Source organism: Bactrocera neohumeralis, unplaced genomic scaffold (genome assembly GCF_024586455.1).
Source record: "Bactrocera neohumeralis isolate Rockhampton unplaced genomic scaffold, APGP_CSIRO_Bneo_wtdbg2-racon-allhic-juicebox.fasta_v2 ctg1969, whole genome shotgun sequence".
Taxonomy (NCBI): Eukaryota; Metazoa; Arthropoda; class Insecta; order Diptera; family Tephritidae; genus Bactrocera; species Bactrocera neohumeralis.
The window spans coordinates 26,393-49,179 of record NW_026089917.1 but is presented as its reverse complement, the minus strand read 5'-3'; the positions used below and the strand labels follow the sequence as shown (position 1 = coordinate 49,179).

The window sequence follows — 22,787 nt, the reverse complement described above, 5'->3', positions numbered from 1 at the left end:
ATTGAACCCGTACGTGAACATCGTGCTATACGAGTGTCACTCTGAGTGGCTATGAATGAACTAAAGCATTTTCCACTCTATATCATTGAGTGTGAAAAATTGGATTTACTTAATTATCCTTAAGTTCTAGTTTTTGATTTAGCACCATTAGACAACTTCTTCTGGGATTATTAGAAGTCTTTGGTCTTCAGCAATAAACCAGACTCTCTTTAAGCTTTAGAAGACAACATTGAACGTGCTACTTATGACATACGACTAGATTTATTGGAAAAGTACTCGGAAATTGGATTTATCGAAGTCGTTTCTGCGAAAAAAATCGTAGAGGCCGTTTGAATGATGTTATATTCCGAACTAACTGCATCGATTCTACTTCACATTAAATAAAAATAATCTGAGTTTCCTTAAAGAAATCATACCATTTTAATTGGAAAGCCCTATATATATATCTTTGCATACATATAAAATGTTGGGGACTTAGAAGTCAATTTTAAGCTTAAAGAGAAACTGAGCTAATGAGTTGTAAAAATAATCTAACAGATTTAATACGTCTCAGTTGATAATTAAATTGAAAAACATTTGAAGCGAACGTATGCTCGTATAATCCAACACATCCGTGTATATATAAAACAAATCCACACAAACACAAAGCAAACCCTTACGAACTAAAAGAGAAACTCTGGATTAGATTTTCAGGAGAGTTAGTAGGTCGGTATGTAGACAATTAGAATTATATAGATGCAAAAAAATAAGCGTAAGCGGTAATAGCTCAAAGCGATGGAAATATAATAAGAAAGAACTTTAACGCCTTCATATTTTTCTCGAACATGAGAAATGCATTGAATTGCAAAGGCGCTAGAATGCAACAAACAGTTATTTCAAGCTTTCGCAACATTCTTGAATCCAACATACTCAGATTGGAAAAAGATACTGCAAGCACATAAAAATATCAGTGACACAAAAACATGCGTAGATATAAACGCCCAAGCATGCTTATGCACTTACTTTACGTCAAAGTTTGCGGTCAAGTGTTGAAAATACTTCTCATGTGAAGTAAACCTCAAACTAAAGTCATGTCAGTGGGTAACCGTTGCAACGTTAAACCGGAATTTAAATACTATTGAAATTGTAGTTTAAAGCCATAGTTTTCACAGCATTCAACTGTGTAGATTAATATTGAAAAACAAACACATTTTAACACATATGCTATTTACTTTTTAGAGTAGTAGAAATCTCCTTATGATTACACAATCCCTTTAACAACACGAGTTCTTGTAACTTTAGTGGCCGCTTTTCAGATTTTTAACCCGCCATGTTAACTTTCTCAACATTTGTTGCAGTTTCGATGGCACTGCTATTTCAATTACTCACTAAATTGAAATGCAAATAATCACTCCTACTTGTAACGGCTTGTTTTAAAGAACCTCTTTAGACGCTATAACATATACTATGCTCTCATGCACACTTGTTATGTTTTCTAATCAATTACTTTTATTTCACATCTTAATCATTCGTATAAACGTTCAGCCCACATGTAGAGTCCTTTGTTGTCTTATTTAAAAGAGTAAGTTCTCTGAAATCTGAGTTACCGGGAACACTTCTTCAGGCGGCGGTAAAAGTGTAATATCTGGAGATGGCGAACCCGATTCCCAAATCTATGTCGATGGAATAGATGTTCAATTGCCCGACTATGATGAAGTTCGAAAAGCAATTACCCGCTTCATAACTTGCTAAATACAAAAAGGTAAGTGGATTACTAGCACAGAAAAAAAGTTATTACTGTTTGTTTTTGTAGTAAGATTCGTACACCACTATGTACATATATTATAAGTGCCAAATATATATGGTTTTTTGTGTCTGTTTCAGATTTAATTACAGTGGTACTCCAATATAACGAATGATATAATGTTGGGACCGTTCGTTAAACTGAAATATTCGTTAGATCGGAAACGAAAATTAAATTAATATTGGTACATATGTATACGTTTAAAAATAACTATTTATTCATGAATTCATAAGCATTGGTTGAAATAAATACATATAAAATGGAAAATGCATACAATAAAATTAATAAAAGTTGAATTTTATAACAAAAATATGAGCATTATTCAACTCGATGGCATCATATTACATAAATATTACATTGTTTATATAGGAATGCTTAGGGGGGGGTAAGGTTTGTTTCGTCGAAAAAAGACCTTTTTTCGTGAATTTTTTAGAAAAAATTATTGCTGTAGGTTTATTTTACTTATTATTATATGAAAGTACAACATTTGAAGGATACTCAAAAAAAGTTTTATCGAAAAATAGCGAGGAATAACGGATTTATCGTCGATCTCTGCAGACACCTCGAAAAAAAGTTGTTGTACGGTGACCAGCCTACAGTATCATTGGATCATCTGAAATCAAAAAATCAAAATGTTTTCTTTAGTTTATTAGTTTATCTTTCAATTGACGTCGAGTTTTTTTTAATTTTTCAATTTTTGGTACCATTTTCAAGCCATAATGACGATTTTAGACGAAAAAATCGACCTATTTGTTATTGTAAAGTTCTTAGAAATTATAATTTTTGGAAAAACTCGATGTCATTCGAGAGCTATGTATCGGGTGATTTTTTAAGAGCTTGATAACTTTTTTTTAAAAAAAATCGCATAAAATTTGCAAAATCTCATCGGTTCTTTATTTGAAACGTTAGATTGGTTCATGACATTTACTTTTTGAAGATAATTTCATTTAAATGTTGACCGCGGCTGCGTCTTAGGTGGTCCATTCGAAAGTCCAATTTTGGGCAACTTTTTCGAGCATTTCGGCGGAATAGCCCGAATTTCTTCGGAAATGTTGTCTTCCAAAGCTGGAATAGTTGCTGGCTTATTTCTGTAGACTTTAGACTTGACGTAGCCCCACAAAAAATAGTCTAAAGGCGTTAAATCGCATGATCTTGGTGGCCAACTTACGGGTCCATTTCTTGAGATGAATTGTTCTCCGAAGTTTTCCCTCAAAATGGCCATAGAATCGCGAGCTGTGTGGCATGTAGCGCCATCTTGTTGAAACCACATGAGTCAACATTTAAATGAAATTATCTTCAAAAAGTAAATGTCATGAACCAATCTAACGTTTCAAATAAAGAACCGATGAGATTTTGCAAATTTTATGCGTTTTTTTTTAAAAAAGTTATCAAGCTTTTAAAAAATCACCCGATATATGTAGAATATTTGTACAATACTTCAAAACGATCGATGTGGTAGTTTTTTCTATAGGCTGGTCACCGGCTTTAAAAATGACATATTTGGGAAAAGATTCAAAGTTTTGTACACTCAGCGCAGGTAGTTAAAAGTACCGTTATTCAACCTGCTGTAACTTCGTTAGTTTTTCTCCGAATGACCTAAAACTTTAACACAATATTCTTGAGATGTTGATGGTTCAGAAATAAAAAATTAAAAAAAATGGAAAAAAAAAGTTGTCAAACCTTACCCCCCCTTAAATGTATATTAAAAGCTATTTTTGCACTATATAATAAATGTGTACAAATGAATTAGTGAAGTGTTAGTGGATATAAAAGTGAAAAATATAATTGCAAAAATAATTTTGTATATCGAAAATATGTAATTAAAATATTGCAAATTTTCAACTTTAAACGCGAATATCTCGAAAACTATAAGCTTCCTGCGGCTATAACTTATATCCTTGATCAGGATAATTTCCTCTATCCGACCATATCCTTTTTATCCTTGAAATCCTGGGACGGTATACTAAATTCTTCCCAAATTTTCATTGGGATATTTTGTATTATGGATTTGCACAGCTTTGGCTTTTAAAATATTGCTGTTAATATGTACGTGCTTTTCACGCTGGGAGACAAACCACTTATATAAAGCCTTTTCCATCCTATGATATTCGCCTTTCATTAACGATTGTCGTCTCAATGTGCCAGCATGTGTACCTTTAACACTTCTCATCACTTTCCGGAAATTTTTTAAAATTGTGCAAACACTCGATTTTGGAATACCATATTTCAAAGAGATTTCTTTCAGGGTTTTCCCTTCTTATTGTCGTCAATTATTTTTAATTTGTCACCCAAGCAAAGCCGTTTTCGAATTGAAGGCATTTTTAAATAATTTATGCGATATCCTCACTTTACCACTTTGAGCTCACAACTGATATTTCGCGCAATAAAGCGTGCATAAAAAAATAAATAGAATTCTTTAAAAAAATAGCTCAATAATAACAAGAACTAACGGGTATTTAACTGCCTGCATTGTTTTTGTTGTAATACAACCAAAACCAAATACAAACGCCATACATTCGTAATATCGAGTTCATCCAATGTCCAGCTTTCGTTATATAGAGTCATCAATGTATTGAAAAACAGCGTTCGTTATATTGAACATTCGTTATATCGGCGTTCGTTATACTGGAGCACTACTGTAATTAGATTTTTTTGTTTCCAAAATTATTTTATTTATTGTATCTGCTTTTTCTTAAAGCCTAACAATAAGTAATAAAATCTTAAATCTATTTAAAAACTAGACAGACTCAAGCAAGTGATTGAGCTGTTTTGGTGATACGTCGCTCTTTAATACGCAGGCATATCTCTTCTTTTCGTCGTATTTGATTGCAGGAATGTACCAAAGCATTAGTCAAAGGGTTTGGGTGATCTCGAAGTTTAGATACATATATATTTAATTCTGCTGTCTTCTACTTCTTTTTTTACCATAGGAATACTAAGGTCTTAATGGATATTTTCGTTACGCATGTACCATGGTGAACACGTGATTGTTCTAAGCATTTTTGATTGGAACCTTTGTATTAGATCAATATTAGTTGCACAGGTCGTACCCCACAGTTGAATGCCATACATCCAAATCGGCTTTATGACCGCATTATACAAAAGCACTTTGTTGTCTAGGCTAAGTTTGGAGTTTTTATTTAAAAGCCAATTTAAATTTGCAGCTCTAATCTTCATACATGTTATTTTACTAGAGATATGTTTTCTCCACGTGAGCCTTCTATCTAGGTGAATACCAAGATATGTTACTTCGTTCGCTTGTGGTACTAAAATATTGTTTATTTTTACTGCCGGGCATATCTTTGGTCTTAGCGAAAATGTAATATGCTTACACTTCTGTTCGTTCACGTTTATACGCCAGTTCGCTAGCCACTCTTCGACAGAACTTAAATGCTTCGCTAATATTCGTGATGCTGAAATGTGGCATTTGTTACGGCTCACTATAGCTGTGTCATCTGCAAAAGTTGAAGTTAATACATTATTAGCTGTTGGAAGATCTGCTTATATATGGTGTATAGTGTTGGGCCTAAAACACTGCCCTGGGGTACACCAGCCCTTATCTGTCGTTCATCAGATATGAAATCTCCCACTTTTACCATAAATTTTCTATTTTTTAAGTAAGATTCCAAGGTTTTATACAATTCTAAAGGTAGAATTTTTTTAATCTTATAAAAAAGACCTTCGTGCCACACCTTATCAAATGCTTGAGCTACATCTAGAAATATTGCGGAGCAGTACTCCCTGTGCTCAAATGCTTTCCTTATCTCGTTAGTAATTCTATTTACTTGCTCTATTGTGCCATGTTTCGCATGAAATCCGAATTGATGCATTGGTATTGTATTATTTTCATGGAGAAAAGGAGTCATCTTTGATAGTAATATTTTTTCAAATACTTTTGAAAGACAGGGTAAAAGACTGATTGGTCTGTATGAAGACGGCTGTGTTAAGTCTTTCCCAGGTTTATCTATCAAGATAATCTGCGACTTTTTCCATGAAATTGGATAATATCCGAAACTAAGAATTGCATTGAAGAGCAAAGAGGCATGTTGGAGTCAGTTGGTGGCTTCATGGATTTTTGGGCTTTCCAAAGGAAATTTTGCTTGTTTGAAATTGGACACAGCTTCTTTATATACATTTCTGTGTTCAATTCTTCCTCACGTTTGAGCGCTTTTCTTAATTTACGTACAGCAGTTTTCAATTGAAGCTGAGTGGAGGGGGAGCGATTTCTCTGCCATTCACGTCTTGCACGTCTTTTTTTATTTACAAGCATTTCTATTTCTTTATTAGAGATTTTTCTGAAACCACGCGGATTATAGCTTTTGTTTGGTGTTGCTAAGACAGCTGCGCTGGTTATTATATCATTGACTTCTCTTATGCTTTCGTTAATATCTCTTCCTGTATTTATTTTGTACTCCATATTAATGGGCTACTGACGTATTTTTTATATTTTATCCAATTCGTTTTATAAGAAGTTAGACCCACCTTTGGATTAACGAATATGGGTTTTTCACATAACTTTATTAGTACAGGAGAGTGATCAGAAGATAGATCAGTACATGTATCAGCTGTTATAAGCGATTTATCTATATTTTTGATTACAGCAAAATCAATTAAATCTGGTATTTTTTACGATCACTAGGCATATCCAATACATGAACCAACTTGTACTTGCATTCGTTAAGTTAAGCTTTTTACCTGTACTAGGCTAGCCTAAAAGCATACACCGAAATTGATGATCTGGTAGTTGCTACACATGTATTTATATATTTAATTATTTTTACTAAGTATTGGCTAACTAACTCACCATTACCTACGAATAATCCCTAATACAATAGACATATAGGATATAGCTGGATTATGCTTCGTACCCCGTCTCGTGGAGGGGGTCAGGAAATACCAACAAGCCAACCGAAAAAATTAGTTTCCGAAATAGATGAATTGAAACAAAAATTGAGAGAATTAGAACAATTATGCGAACAATTAAAAATTGAAAATCAAAAGCTTAAAGAACAAAATAATCGCCCACTTGTGCCTAATTATAGTCAATCTCAATACGAAACTGATGAAGAAGAACTAGCTCTGGAAACAGACTGGATTTTAAAAAAAATAAAAGGCCTAGCAAAAAGCGTAAGGCCGAAGCTTCACCAGAAGTGATTTTAAAAGAAAATACTTTTTCTTCGAAAGGTGAAAACCACACAGTTAAAAATGCAAAACCGAAATATGAACCGCGACCTCCACCTATTACGATTTCGAATATCTCTAATTATAAAAAACTAAATAACCTAATTAAAGATAATACTAAAGGTTCTTTTGTATTTAAACTATTAAATAATGATATCCATAAAATAAGCGTTACATCAAGTGATGACTACAGATCAGTTACAAAAATGTTGTCTGCGTCGGGAGCTTCATGGTATTCCTTTGAAGACAAACAAACGCGTCCAATAAAGGTTATGATTAAAAATCTCCACCATTCGTGTAGCATTAGTGATATTATCGCTGATTTAAAAGAACAAGGTTTACATGTTATGAACGTCGTAAATAAACTCAAGTGGAAAACACGGGAACCTTTAAACATGTTTTTAGCTACTTTTGATTCTAATGAAGACATCAAGAAAATTTATGAAATCAAACACATTCTTCACACCGTTGTTCTCATCGAGCCTATTAGGAATTCTAAACTTATTCCACAATGTAAAAATTGCCAGGCATTTGGACACACAAAGAACTTCTGTGGCAAAATGTCAAAGTGCGTTAAATGCGGTGGTAAGCACAAAACCATCGAGTGCCAAAACATATGAAACACAGAAAAACCAAAATGCTGTAACTGTGGCGAAAGCCATCCGGCTAACTACAGGATATGTATTGTGGCCAAGGAGCTTCAAAGCATTCGTAACAAAGCCTTGAAGAAACAAAAAGTTACCACAAATTTGCTCAGTACATCAATTAATCCACCCATTGGTAATAAAAGTACTGTCAACAAGCAGAATCGTGTACAGACGAGTAAGCTCACTTTTTCTGAAGTACTGAAAGGCAACTCAAACGTGGTGAACGAAAAAAACACAAAGATGACCGAAGACCTACTAACTCAAATACTTGAGATGTTAAATAAACAAGAAAAATTCAATAACGATCTGTGCAGCCGCTTAGATAACCTCGAAAAAAATAAAAATAAAACAAAATTGAAGACATGAATGGTGCTCTCCGAGTTATGACATGGAATGCAAATGGACTATTAAAGCACCAAGAAGAGCTTCTACTTATTTTACAAAGAGAGAAAACCTAATATCCTGAACTCATTTTACGAGACACAGCCATATAACTTTCAAAAACTACGATATCTATCATACAATCCACCCTAGTAATTGTGCGAGGGGAGGCACTGCTGTTATTGTTAAAAACAGCATTATACATTATTAGGATAGAAAAATCCGTACGCACAATATTCAGACCACAACTATTACATTAAAAGCAATGAACCAACCCTTGTCAATTGCTGCAATATATTGTCCGCCGAGATACAAAATCCTCGTTGAAGAATATAAAGAACTTCTCAATATGCACAAACACAAATTTATTATGGGAGGCGACTTTAACGCTAAGCATGTTTACTGGGGATCGCGCCTAACGACAGCTAAAGGACGAGACTTATTCCAGGCAGCTCAAAAAACGGGGTGTGAGTTTGTATCGACCGGAACACCAACTTATTGGTCAACGGACACCAACAAAATACCTGATGTAATAGACTTCTTTATAACCAGAAAGATATCTCGAAATTTCATAGAAATAGAAGGTGGATTAGATCTAAGCTCTGATCACTCCCCATTATATTTAACAGTAAGTGAAACAGTCACTAAAAGAGATCTTAGTCTGAAGCTATACAACAAAAATACGGACTGGACTTCGTTCAAACAAATACTTCAGACTAAAATAAAGTGTCCGAAATCACAACAATTGAACAACTAGAGTTAGAAGTTAACACATTTACGAAAGAAATTCAACAAGCAGCTTGGGATAATGCTCCGGAGTTAAAGCGGAAAAGTGTAGGTTCAAATTACCCTAAAGAGATAAAAATCCTTCTAATTAAGAAAAGAAAGTTACGACGGAAATGGCAACAAACCCGCTCACCACTCGACAAAACCAACCTAAATAAGGTAACAGCAGAATTAAAACGAGAAATTGCTCATATTAAGAATGAGTCAATTAATAAATATTTATCTCAACTATTCGCTGACAAAAAAGATGATTACTCACTCTGGAAAAGTACTAAGTATCTGAAACGTCCAACAAGTCACGTTGCACCACTAAAAGTTGTTTCCAATACATGGGCTAGAAGTGATTGTGATAAAGCTAATGCATTTGCAAAACACCTAGCTGAAACCTTTCATCCAAACGAGCATAGTGAAATCGCGTTCCTCAGTAGCATTCAACAGGATCATGCAACAATCCCAGCAATCACCATTTGTGAACAAATGTGAAATTAAAAAGCTCAAAGTTAAGAAAGCAGCTGGCTTCGATTTAATTACAGCTGAAGTGTTAAGGCAGTTACCATACATATGTTTACGGAAGCTCGCCTATCTTTTCAATACAGCAATCCGTCTGACATATTTTCCAAGCCTTTGGAAAGTTGCCGAAGTTGTTATGGTTCCTAAGCCAGGAAAGGATCCTCACGTAGTCTCGTCATATAGACCAATTTCACTACTTCCACAAATCTCAAAACTTTTTGAAAAATTAATTTATCTAAGATTAAAATCTATAATCGACGAAAAGCAGTTAATCCCATCGCATCAGTTCGGTTTCAGAAATAAGCATTCAACAATAGAACAAATTCACAGAATAACATCAGAAATAGAAAAATCCCTGGAGGAGGGAAACGTATGCTCAGCTGTATTCCTTGACGTTGCATAAGCGTTTGACAAGGTATGGCACGAAGGCCTTATGCAAAAACTAAAATCATGTCTTCCGGTTGAGTATTGTACTCTTTTAGAATCGTACATCACCATGAGATTTTTCCGTGTAAAACAAGGAAATGAATTCTCTAAACTAAAAGAAATTGAAGCAGGAGTTCCTCAGGGAAGTATCTTAGGTCAAGTTTTATATATTTTGTATACAAGAGACTTACCGTTAGCACCAAACAGTATGACTGCCACTTTTGCGGATGACACCGCAATACTATGCGTCGAAAAAACAGCAGAAAAAGCTGCGATAAACCTGCAACATGCAATCAACTCTGTAGTAAGCTGGACCAAAAAATGGAGAATAAAACTAAACGGTGGCAAATCGGTTCATGTAAATTTTACAAACAAAAGAATCACTTATCAACCTATAAATATTCTCGATGTCTGCATACCATACGCAAATACAGCTAAATATCTTGGCATCACGCTCGATGCTAGATTACGTTGGAAGGAGCATATCAAAATAAAAAGGATTGAACTTAATCTGAAATTGTCGAAAATGAAATGGCTAATTGGGCGAAGGTCAAACCTGTCCATACACAACAAATTACTTCTTTATAAACAAATAATCAAGCCGATATGGTCATATGGTACGGAACTGTGGGGATGTGCCAATGATAGCAGTATTAATATTATACAACGTTTTCAAAACAAGGTGCTAAGAGGCATTGTAAATGCTCCTTGGTACTGCAGAAATGCTGATATTCATCGAGACCTAAGGATGAATACAGTCGCCGAAGAAATAAGGAGTCACGCAGATGCCCACTACAAAAGGCTTAATGCACATGTGAACGAGGAGGCGAGAAATCTTCTTTTAGACACATGCCTCTCTAATCGATTATGTCGCAAAAAACCACATAGCTTAGTTGGAAGCTAAAATATAAACAAATTAATTATACTATATACCGTATATGTATGAATATTACTATTAATTTCTATGTAATTTGTTTTTAAGTTATTCAAATCAAACTGCTCGTTAGTTTTTGAAACTAGTTGTAGTGATATCAAACATTGTTAAAGTTTTAAAATTGTTTATAATAAAAAAAAAAAAAAAAAAAAAAAAAAAACTAGGCCAATACGTCGGCTTGCCAGGAGATATTATTTCAAGGTTATTGTGTCTATTCATAACAGTTTGATACAGCTGTCGTCCTTTCGGATTAATAAGACGTGAGCCCCAGTACGTGTGTTTTGCGTTGTAATCTCCACCTGCTAGAAATCTTTGACCTAGTGTTCCAGAAAAGTCTTTAAATTCGATTTCTGTAATTTTAAAGCGAGGTGACAGTATATAGCCGTAAGGTTTAAGTCGCAACCCCGATTTTTTAGTGATATTGTTGTAGCTTGTAACTGTGGTGTAGCATGAGATTCTAGAGCATAGTGGTTTAAACGATTTCTAATCAACACTGCCGTGCCACCATGTGCTTTAATATATAGTCTAAATCCCGGTAAACTGAAATAATTTTTATTTGTTAAATGAGTTTCTGAAATAAGCATTACATCTATATTCTTTTCAGACAGAAATCTGATAATCTCTAATTTATGTTGGTTAACACCGTTAGCATTCCATATACAGATATTTATTAAGCTCATTTTTTACTTAATAAATTTTGCAGCATTTGATTTTGTGATTTTATTAAATCTTGGATCATGTTTTGCATAGTAGACATAAATTGTGTCATACACTGTGTAAGATTTATAATCATAGTTTCAATGCCTCCATTTGGAGGATTTTGCGGCAGTTGCATTTGCACAGTGTTGCCTTTCACCACATTTGCATAGCTTCCTTGCATATTATTATTGTTAGAAGTAATAGGATTTGAACTTTTTTCTGAGGTTGCTATAATTTCATTACGGTGTGTTTGTAACATTTGGTTACGACGTGCTTGAATGCCCTGTGACAACTTCCATTTCAAATCTTTATACATATACAGGGCAACCTCTGTCGTTAGCAGTGTGATTTCCTCCGCAATTGCTGCATTTTTTATTTAATTCTTCTTTCCTAAGGGTGCATTTTAAAGTGGGATGTAAATCACCACATACCACACAAACACTGCGTAGAGGCAATATGATTTAGTATGCCCATATTCTTGGCAGTTAGTACATTGTACCGGGCCGTTTCTTTTATGTGGTTCTTCCACAGTTACTCTACGATGCAGAAAATATTTCAGATTATATATAGGATGGGTCATTGGATGTGGTACTTTGTTTCTAGTAAATAAGTTTACAACAGTTTTAATACCAAAACCGCATTCTTCCAATGCTTCTTTGACTTCACTGGAGTCTACGGCGGACTCTATACCCTTAATTACAACAACTAGGCCCTTAGAGCTCTTCAGTTGATACGAATAATAATTTTTGTTTTTATTTGAAATATTTTTTCAAAGGCCCATATAGGGCCCAATTGTTATTACCTACAATTTTACTTAATTCAGCAACGAGAGCATTACTGCTACGTTCGCTCAAATATATTGGAGGTGGTTTGGCATTAACGACTGTGGTGGTACCCTTCGCATTGTCGTCTGATCCATTGCTTGGTAAGGCAAACCGATTGCCATTTAAAACCTCCGGTTTGTTCTTGATTGGTGTACCGCCTTGAAATTTCTTGGGATTGACCGCTGACTTTGAAGGACTTAATTTCCTTTTTATGTTAATGTAGCGGTCAATGCCAGTTTGTACAGACTGGCCTTTTTTTATTGGTACATTCTCACCTTGCTTTATGTTGTTCTTCGCTGCCTGCGTACTTGCTGGTACCTGCTTAGTTGTTGGTGTGATCACGTTTGCTGCTGGCCGTTGTTGACTGCCGTTCTCTTCTACTTTTGCTTTTTGTAAGCTCTGCTTTTGTTGCTGCTCAGTTGATCGCTGCGATGACTCATCCTTCTCACCGTTGCCTTGTTTGTTGGTAGGAGCTGAACTCGCAGGCTCGACAAAGCTGGAGTAGGCATTCAGAGAATGCCTACGGCCTTGTTGGTGGGGCTGCGCTGTGCTCATGCTTTTGCATTTTAGTTTGTTTTATTTCCCACTTATTATTTGTTATTTTATTATGTTTATTGTTTGTAAACAGTTTATGATTTTTTATGTTTTGATTTGCACTTTCGGCGTTATTGGCTAACGTTTGCACTTAATGCACTTTTTATACTCTCGCAACAATGTTGCTAACGAGAGTATTATAGTTTTGTTCACATAACGGTTGTTTGTAAGTCCTAAAACTAAAAGAGTCAGATATAGGGTTATATATACCAAAGTGATCAGGGCGACGAGTAGAGTCGAAATCCGGATGTCTGTCTGTCCGTCCGTCCGTCTGTCCGTCCGTCCGTCCGTCCGTCTGTCCGTCCGTCTGTCCGTCCGTCTGTCCGTCCGTCTGTCCGTCCGTCCGTCCGTCCGTCTGTCCGTCCGTCCGTCCGTGCAAGCTGTAACTTGAGTAAAAATTTAGATATCATGATGAAACTTGGCACACGTATTCCTTGGCTCCATAAGAAGGTTAAGTTCGAAGATGGGCAAAATCGGCCCACTGCCACGCCCACAAAATGGCGGAAACCGAAAACATATAAACTGTCATAACTAAGCCATAAATAAAGATATTAAAGTGAAATTTGGCACAAAGTATCGCATTAGGGAGGGGCATATTCGGACGCAATTGCTTTGGAAAAGTGGGCGTGGCCCCGCCCCTTACTAAGTTTTTTGTACATATCTCGGAAACTACTATAGCTATATCAACCAAACTCTACAGAGTCGTTTTCTTCAGGTAATTCCATATACAGTTCAAGAATGGAAGAAATCGGATAATAACCACGCCCACCTCCCATACAAAGGTTATGTTGAAAATCACTAAAAGTGCGTTAACCGACTAACAAAAAACGTCAGAAACACTAAATTTTACGGAAGAAGTGGCAGAAGGAAGCTGCACCCAGGCTTTTTTTAAAAATTGAAAATGGGCGTGGCGCCGCCCACTTATGGACCAAGAATCATATCTCAGGAGCTACTGGACCGATTTCAATGAAATTCGGTATATAATATTTTCTTAACACCCTGATGACATGTACGAAATATGGGTGAAATCGGTTCGCAACCACGCCTTCTTCCAATATAAAGCTATTTTGAATTCCATCTGATGCCTTCTCTGTATAATACGAGTATAAAAATTAGGAACCAATGATGATAGCGGAATAAAACTTTACAAAAATACGGTATTTGAAAAATATGTAAATGACGTATTATGAAATCTCGATTATCACTTTACCATGCGAGAGTATAAAATGTTCGGTGACACCCGAACTTAGCCCTTCCTTACTTGTTTTAAGATTTGTTTATTTGGTTTTATTTTTATTTTTTTTTTTCGAAAGTTTCTACGGAGCGCATGAAAACACGTCCGTTTAGATTGAAAACTCGATCTCGACGAGATAATTAGATAATTTTTTTTTATTGGGATAAATCACGTCTCTTTTCCTATAAATTCGCACATATTATCCATTTTAGTTTTAGACTTTGAATCAGACAGGAACCATACTTTATCAAGGGAGTATCAAACGAAAACGATATCTGCTGTTGTGTAATATAAAGTTTTCTTTAATCGTTATATAAAATAAATGTAATTAAAAATATTCCAATAGTTCTTCTTCTTCTTAATTGGCGTAGACACCGCTTACGCGATTATAGCCGAGTTAACAACAGCGCGCCAGTCGTTTCTTCTTTTCGCTACGTGGCGCCAATTGGATATTCCAAGCGTAGCCAGGTCCTTCTCCACTTGGTCCTTCCAACGGAGTGCAGGTCTTCCTCTTCCTCTGCTTCCCCCGGCGGGTACAGCGTCGAATACTTTCAGAGCAGGAGTGTTTTCGTCTATTCGGACAACATGACCTAGCCAGCGTAGCCGCTGTCTTTTAATTCGCTGAACTATGTCAATGTCGTCATATATCTCGTACAGCTCATCGTTCCATCGAATGCGATATTCGCCGTGGCCAACGCGCAAAGGACCATAAATCTTTCGCAGAACTTTTCTCTCGAAAACTCGCAACGTCGACTCATCAGTTGTTGACATCGTCCAAGCCTCTGCACCATATAGCAGGACGGGAATTATGAGCGACTTATAGAGTTTGGTTTTTGTTCGTCGAGAGAGGACTTTACTAAGAGCAATCCTGCGTTGGATTTCCAGGCTGACATTGTTGGTGGTGTTAATACTGGTTCCTAAATAGACGAAATTATCTACAACTTCAAAGTTATGACTGTCAACAGTGACGTGAGTGCCAAGTCGCGAGTGCGACGACTGTTTGTTTGATGACAGGAGATATTTCGTCTTGCCCTCGTTCACTGCCAGACCCATTTCTTTTGCTTCCTTGTCTAGTCTGGAGAAAGAAGAACTAACGGCGCGGGTGTTAAAGCCGATGATATCAATATCATCACCATACGCCAACAGCTGTACACTCTTATAAAAGATGGTACCTTCTCTACTAAGTTCTGCAGCTCGAACTATTTTCTCCAGAAGCAGGTTGAAAAAGTCACATGATAGGGAATCGCCTTGTCTGAAACCTCGTTTGGTATCGTACGGCTCGGAGAGGTCCTTCCCGATTCTGACGGAGCTCTTCGAGTTGCTCAACGTCAGTTTACACAGCCGTATTAGTTTCGTGGGGATACCAAATTCAGACATCGCGGCATAGAGGCAGTTCCTTTTCGTGCTGTCGAAAGCAGCTTTGAAATCGACGAAGAGGTGGTGTGTGTCGATTCTCCTTTCACGGGTCTTTTCCAAGATTTGGCGCATGGTGAATATCTGGTCGGTTGTTGATTTTCCAGGTCTGAAGCCACACTGATAAGGTCCAATCAGTTTGTTGACGGTGGGCTTTAATCTTTCAGACAATACGCTCGATAGAACCTTATATGCGATGTTGAGGAGGCTAATCCCACGGTAGTTGGCGCAGATTGTGGGGTCTCCTTTTTTATGGATTGGGCATAGCACACTTAAATTCGAATCGTTGGGCATGCTTTCGTCCGACCATATTTTACAAAGAAGCTGATGCATGCTCCTTATCAGTTCTTCGCCGCCGTGTTTGAATAGCTCGGCCGGTAATCCATCGGCCCCCGCCGCTTTGTTGTTCTTCAGGCGGGTAATTGCTATTCGAACTTCTTCATGGTCGGGCAATGGGACGTCTGCTCCATCGTCATCGATTGAGGTATGGAGATCGCCTTCTCTTGGCGTTGTGCATTCTCTGCCATTCAGCAGGCTGGAGAAGTGTTCCCTCCATAATTTAAGTATGCTCTGGGCATCGGTCATCACCTTTGAGGGTTCTGGAAGAGTATGCTCCGGTCTTGAAACCTTCTGTAAGCTGCCGCATTTTTTCGTAGAGTTTTCGAGCATTACCCCTGTCGGCCAGCTTATCAAGCTCTTCATAGCCCGTACCCTCAAAATTACCATTTTATTTTGATTTTTCCCAGAATCTCTTTAGTGACAGCTACTTTCCATCTCCTTATGATATATATCTATAGTTCGAATTCGCTTTTAAGTTGATTTAGAACAAGTTACAGAATGTGGAGCTAAAATAATTTATTTAGTACAATTGATGAGTAATTAACTCCAATAACTAATTTCTTACTACCCTTCTCTTTCTGATCGGTTGTAGAACTTAATCAATAATTTCGTTATAGTAAAATCGAAAAAACGTTCTAGTAATTTATTTGGTATTGAAAATGGAATGAGAATGCATCTTACCAACTTTTATTGAGGGACGATTTAAATAAGACATACATACGAATGCCATTTTACAAAAAGAACAATTACACTTTACCATCCTGTGAGCCTCATCGCCTCCTAACTAAAAATTAAAATAATGAATTTTTCCTAACTGCTGCTGGAAAATAAAAAAAGTAAAGCGGCTAAGACAGTTCAAGACAAAAAACAGATTGTGTTTTGTAATTCTCTGTGTAAGTGCAATAAAGCAGAAATATTGCTAGAATACTTGCAATTCTGTCAAATGCCATAGAAAGCATAATGCTGAAAAAGAAACTTGAAGTAAATGGAAGCTTTCACATTAATGCTTATATCTCTTTACCAACTAATATTCATATTCTTACTTCTAATAACACCGGTCAACACGATTTTTGGGTCTGACATCTACATGTTAAATTTTTGTTTCTCCTCTGACAAAAATAAGGAAACAAAATTTTTTTCCGGTTAAAGTTTGCTTTCGTAGAAATTAGAGCAATTTTTCGATTTTTAAGAAGAAATTACTGATTTTTATATTTTTTCTACAACTTCACTATAGATTATAATTAGAAAACTTTTTTTTAGATACAAGAGTCGTTGAACAGAATGAATCAACATCATTTTTAAAACATTTTTATTATTTTACTAAACTTACAAAAAAGCAAAAAAAAATTTAAAAGTGCACACTTTAACTTTTTCTTTTATGTTCATAGGTACTATCTCTTAATAAAGACCAAATATAGTATTATTACTTAAATTTTTACAAAAGCAAACTTTATACGATAAAAAGGTATTTTCTTATCGTTTTTGTTCATAATTAATCAAAAAATCATAAACTAAACTTTTAGACAAAGAACGAAAATTTTTTTGTAGAGTACACGACTCTGCATGCAAAGAATATTTCTAATCATTGTTCACCATTGACTAAATCTTAACTGTGGTCTTCTTCTCATTCGGTTACTACAAAACAAAAATAACCTTCCGATGTTTTTTGGCTGTAATTTTTTTAAAAATTAAAAACTTTGATTATGCTTGTTGATTATTTTTATTTGGTCTTTTAAATTTTTTCACATCAAGTCAAGAAAATGATATCATGTAAATGGCCGCCGCCACAGTTGATTGTCATTTGAGCCCTTTTTATGGCATTTTCCATCACTTTGGCCAGAACTTCCGGCGATAGGTCCTCACATTCTTGACGGATATTGCCTTTAAAAGCTGCAAGAGTCTGAGGCTTCTTGACATAAGCCCACGACTTCAAAACGTCCCATAAAAAGAAGTCAGGAGTGGTGAAATCAGGCGATCTTGCTGGCCACTGCAAATCGTAAACGGGATATTAGGCTCCCGAAAAATCTATCCTTCAGCATATTGGTTGTGGCACGCAGTATTGCGTACCACTGTTTATTTACGTGCATTTCGGATGTGTTTTCTACATAAATGTCAAAACAGAACTGACATTAGAGGTCAATTGCAAAATGTATAGCATCTTTTGATAGGAAGATGGTGGTGGTGTTATCCGTCTTCGGCGGTTGGTTGCCTGATTTCTTGAAAGACAACTGGCAGACAAATAGTTGTATAAAACTCAGATACGCGTTGTCCCAGTGGTACAGTTACAATGTGTCTAGTCTTTTAGGCTTATCTTGAAACACCCATACCGTTCAGTGCACCATTATCCACGTGCCACGATATCCACGCAATATTGAATGTGCGCTGGCTCCACTGATGTCAATAGTTTTATAAGTCTCCGGATAGTTCACATGACGATCTTGCACTGTAAGCTTGCGAGCAGCATTAATATTGACCTACGATATCGATTGGATTCACCATACAATCGATAAATACTGGCCCTTGATGAAGCTTTATCGTTTCTTGATTTGTTAGTTTACGTCGAAAGTTTTAAAAAATAATCGCTCGAAAATGTTGGTGGCTTATAGCCGAGATAAATATTTAAAGTTACTGTAAACAACACAATTATCGCTCGTATGTCAAAACATTTTAAAAATGTGTAATATCAAAATTTACAATAAAGTTGAGAGCTTCGTCAGCATTTAAAGTCGTCCAGTTTATCAATATACCTAATAGTACAATGGTTTCTAAAACCACACGAATTGTAAAGTTTGAGATTTCTAATGACTAAGTGAATAGGTCTTACTCACTTCCATATCCTTAAAATTTGATACTAATTTACTGGATTAGTGCTATTCAACTTTATGCATTTAAAGTTCGGCGCAACAAGATTTAACAGTGATTTATACGCGACGGTTATTATTTGTCTAGATTCGTCTTTCCGACTTGAAATAGCCTGCATTAAATTATTTTATCTTTAACATTTCTTTATAAATTGCTCATAAAATCAAAGAAGTATATTGTTCATTATGAAAACTTAACATTCATCAAAAGAGTAGCAGTAAGCAGTAGCATTACTTAAATAATGTACATGGTTAGATTTAATAATCACAAATAACAGAACAAACTGAAAATTATAGCATCAAATAAAAAAAAAGGTGCGTGGAGTCCCTACGCGCGGAAGAAGTTATACTTCTTAGTGATATTCAGAAATGCATATCATTTTGTATGAAAGAAAACTAGATTATTTAAATTCATTATGCACATTTTATAAAGCAAAGTCTAAATGAAGGAATTTTGACTCGGAAAGTAGTTCTGGCTCTTCGTTGCGGAAGGGAATATGCAGCGTAACCATCTCCCTTTTCTACTCTTGGGTTGTCATATTACAATTTGTACATCTTATATCATGGTGTTTAGTTAACTTCTTGTATTCATTATTGGCGTTGCATTTGTATTGCGCACAAAACTGGGCCAAAGTAAAATGAATTTTCTTTTTATTTTTCATTGCAGTTTTTCAATAAATTTAAATAAGTTTCTTAATAAATTGAAATAAGTTTTTTAATAAATTTTAGTAAATTTACATGTATTTTCATTTATATTTAATTATCAATAAATTTTTTAAAAATTATTTGCCCTAGTTGTCCATTTTATTTTCTCACACATTTCAGCCGATTTTTGTATAGAAATTTGACCGGCGTAGAAGCAAAATGCGAAACAATCATACATACATACATATATTATGTAGTTTGCATATTTGTCTGTATGTTTGCGAATGCAAATGTTCTACAAAAGCATATTTCTATACTTAAACAAAATTATTTGAACCATCGTATATTTCTTAAATGCATAACCAAACCATACTTAAGACAACGCCACGAAAGTGTCAATGGTGGTGTTGGTGGTAAGCACATGACAAGTCACAATGTGAACGCAGGTTCGAATCTCGACGGACTTAGTCTTCAATTTTTGCATTTTAACATAGTTTACTATACTAATAAATATTTTTCTTACTAATAGAAATTAAATTTATTACAGCAATATACCTAATATACATATACATAATATTGCTGTGATAAATTTAGTTTCTATTAGTAAATAAAATATTTATTAGTATAGTATACGATGTTAAAAGGCATACATCTTCTATCCTATCTTGTCTATCTGCACATGCTCATATGAATGTACATATGTATAGGCATGCGCGCGTTCAGAAATTCAAAGAACTCGCAGAAATGAAACAGAAACGAAAGTCACACAACATAGTTGAGAATTCGCAAAAATGAAAGACAAACGAAAGAAAAATAATGCGCAAGCATACATAAGCGTACAGTACTTATTGACTGCATTATTTTTGTGTAAAACCTTGGAATTTATTCATTAAAATCACCACTCAGAAGTCGTTTTATCCGTTGTAAGCGAACGATTTTCGAAGAAACATCATTTCTAATATGCCACAAGACAAAATTAGAAATGAACTTCTTAAACCTCACGCTGTCAGATAAAACGATATACTTCGCCATTGCGGGTCGATTTCCAAAAATTGTAAATGAAGACTAACTACAGAAATGATCCTGTAAAGTATAGCATTAATTTTTCCACCGCCAACGCAGAGTATTTCAACCAAAATATACGCAAAATAGTTGAGAATTCGCAGAAATGAAAGACAAACGAAAGAAAAAGAAGCATAACTCCAATAATGCACAAGCATACAAACATATATATGCGCAGCAGCAGCAAGGAAAGAGGTAATAATCGGCGATCCTTTGTATATTTCTTTCATGCATAACCAAACCATAATTAGGACAACGCAATACAAGTGTCAATGGTGGTGTTGGTGGTAAACGCTTGAAAAGTTACGACGAGCACGTAGGTTCGAATCTCAACAGAATTTATTTTTAATTGAATATGTCACCAACCAAAAATTGAAACATTGTTCTACAAAAACAACAACAGCATAAGCATGGCAACATTGTGTTGTTGGTTGAAAAGCCGAGCTGTGCCGAAAGAAACGAACAAACGATCGCCGATTGTCACCGCTTCGCTTACTGCTCGAACATCTTCGCAGACAAGGTTGCGTAGATTTATATTGAGCAAGGTTGCGTAGATTCATATTGAGCAAAGTTGCGCAACCTGAATCTATCGCAACCTTTTCCGAACTCGTATAAGAAGTATAACTTCAATAAGGAGCGCTTTACTTACGTACTCTCAAATAGTTATTATTCCGCAACAAACACTACATAAAAATCTGTAATAAATATTTCCTTTTATTTCAATTTGTTTCCCATAAATCAAATTAAATCATTGTTGAGACTTTACAAATGTGCCATAGCCATACATTCATAGAGACACATTCCTATTTATAAGGCATATATGTACGTATTCCTGAACATATACCTTGCACTTAATGACTTGCCACAAAACCGGAGCTGTGCAATAATATAGCAATATATGTTGAAATAATGTAAGTCGTCAGTCCCGTAAGGAAAAAAATGTGTTTATAATAACACCAACAAATTCACAATTCAATAGAAGCTGAACATCTGCGCCTCATGAATGATAATAAGAAGTATAATGCATTTGTTACTTTGACTGCTTAGAAAAAATAAGTGTATACCAGCTTGTAACACCCAACAGGAAAGGTTAGAGACCCCATAAAGTAAATATACAAATAATCACCGTGACGAGATCAGAATTTATCCATGTTCACCTATTCATACGTCCGCCTGTCTGTATATATAGGAATTAGAGTAAGATTCGAAACCTTACACTCGGCTTTTCCGCACCAAAAAGCTGCTCATTTATTGCAACCTCCAATATCAGACCACTACAAAATTCAACTGATATACAAACTTAACAATCGATTTGTAAGGAAATATTTTTCTTTTACGATATATCTTCGAGAAAATCTTTGTTTAAGGCAATAATGCAATCTCCAAAGAAATTGTTTGGTTCGGATTGCTATAGCATACAGCTGCTATACAAACAGACCAATTAAAATCAAATTCTTATAGGGAAACTTTTGTAATTGTAGTTTGCAACCGAAGATAAATTGTTTTCTTGTGTTTGTTTACTTTACTATTTATTGTCTCAAATTAGCTTGGTATTATACTGAATTATAAAAAAGAATACTGAAATTGAATCAGCGATTACCTTATCTCAACTTTATCATCGACAACTGAGACTAAACCTATCTGTTGTATGGAGATGCCTCCACTTGTGCTGCTACTCACGCCTATAATAAACAACTTTCCCATATAAACTTTAATAACAATGGAAAGTGACATAAAAACCATATCCAGCATAAAGTCTCCAGCAAGTTCGAAAATCTTTATATTAAAAGATGTAGATATATGGGGGCTTAGTATGTAAACATTCGACTCCATTTTAACTTTAGGGTGCCATTGGTTTATTTTTTGATTCATGATTTATCTAGCGATATTTCTAATAACGCGACATTTGCAATAATTCAAGAGCAACTAGACCACGACAAATATGAATGTGTACAGAATTGTAAATTTTGAAAAGGGTCGCCAACATTTGAGTTAAAATCATGTGTCGGATTTAATTTGAAGAAGATATGCTATTTATTAGTTTATACAGTGAGAGTGAACTTATTAAAAAGCGTCGAAATGGGTTCAAAATAAAATGACTGCTAGATGAAAGGGTTATCAGCATGAATGATCAGTACATATTTATTAACAACAAAACAAATACACCACATATTCCATGAGTAGCAAAGTTCTTACCAAGAAAATACACAAAATATCTGAAATAATCTACCGTAGGTAATTTTCTGAAGATATTTGGTTTTTTTTTTTTTGCAAAGCCACATTCTACACCTGAACCCTAACGAAAACAAGCGGAAACTTAAAAGGGTACAAACGTTTAGCCCTTGCGTATAAGTGACATTTTTAGGAGACGCAGCGGTCAAGGTACATTTGGTAAATGAAGCGAAGAAGAAGTAGAAGAGGCATGGTTAAATGTATTTTTCTTCAAATTAATCGGACAAATTGACTGG

At 35.3% G+C, this 22,787-nt stretch overlaps 1 pseudogene; it reads right to left on the bottom strand.

Annotated features, from left to right (window-relative positions):
• Positions 1 to 20,154: 20,154 nt before the first annotated feature.
• On the bottom strand, positions 20,155 to 20,357 carry LOC126766654 (small nucleolar RNA U3; annotated as a pseudogene).
• Between the last annotated feature and the right edge of the window lie 2,430 nt (positions 20,358 to 22,787).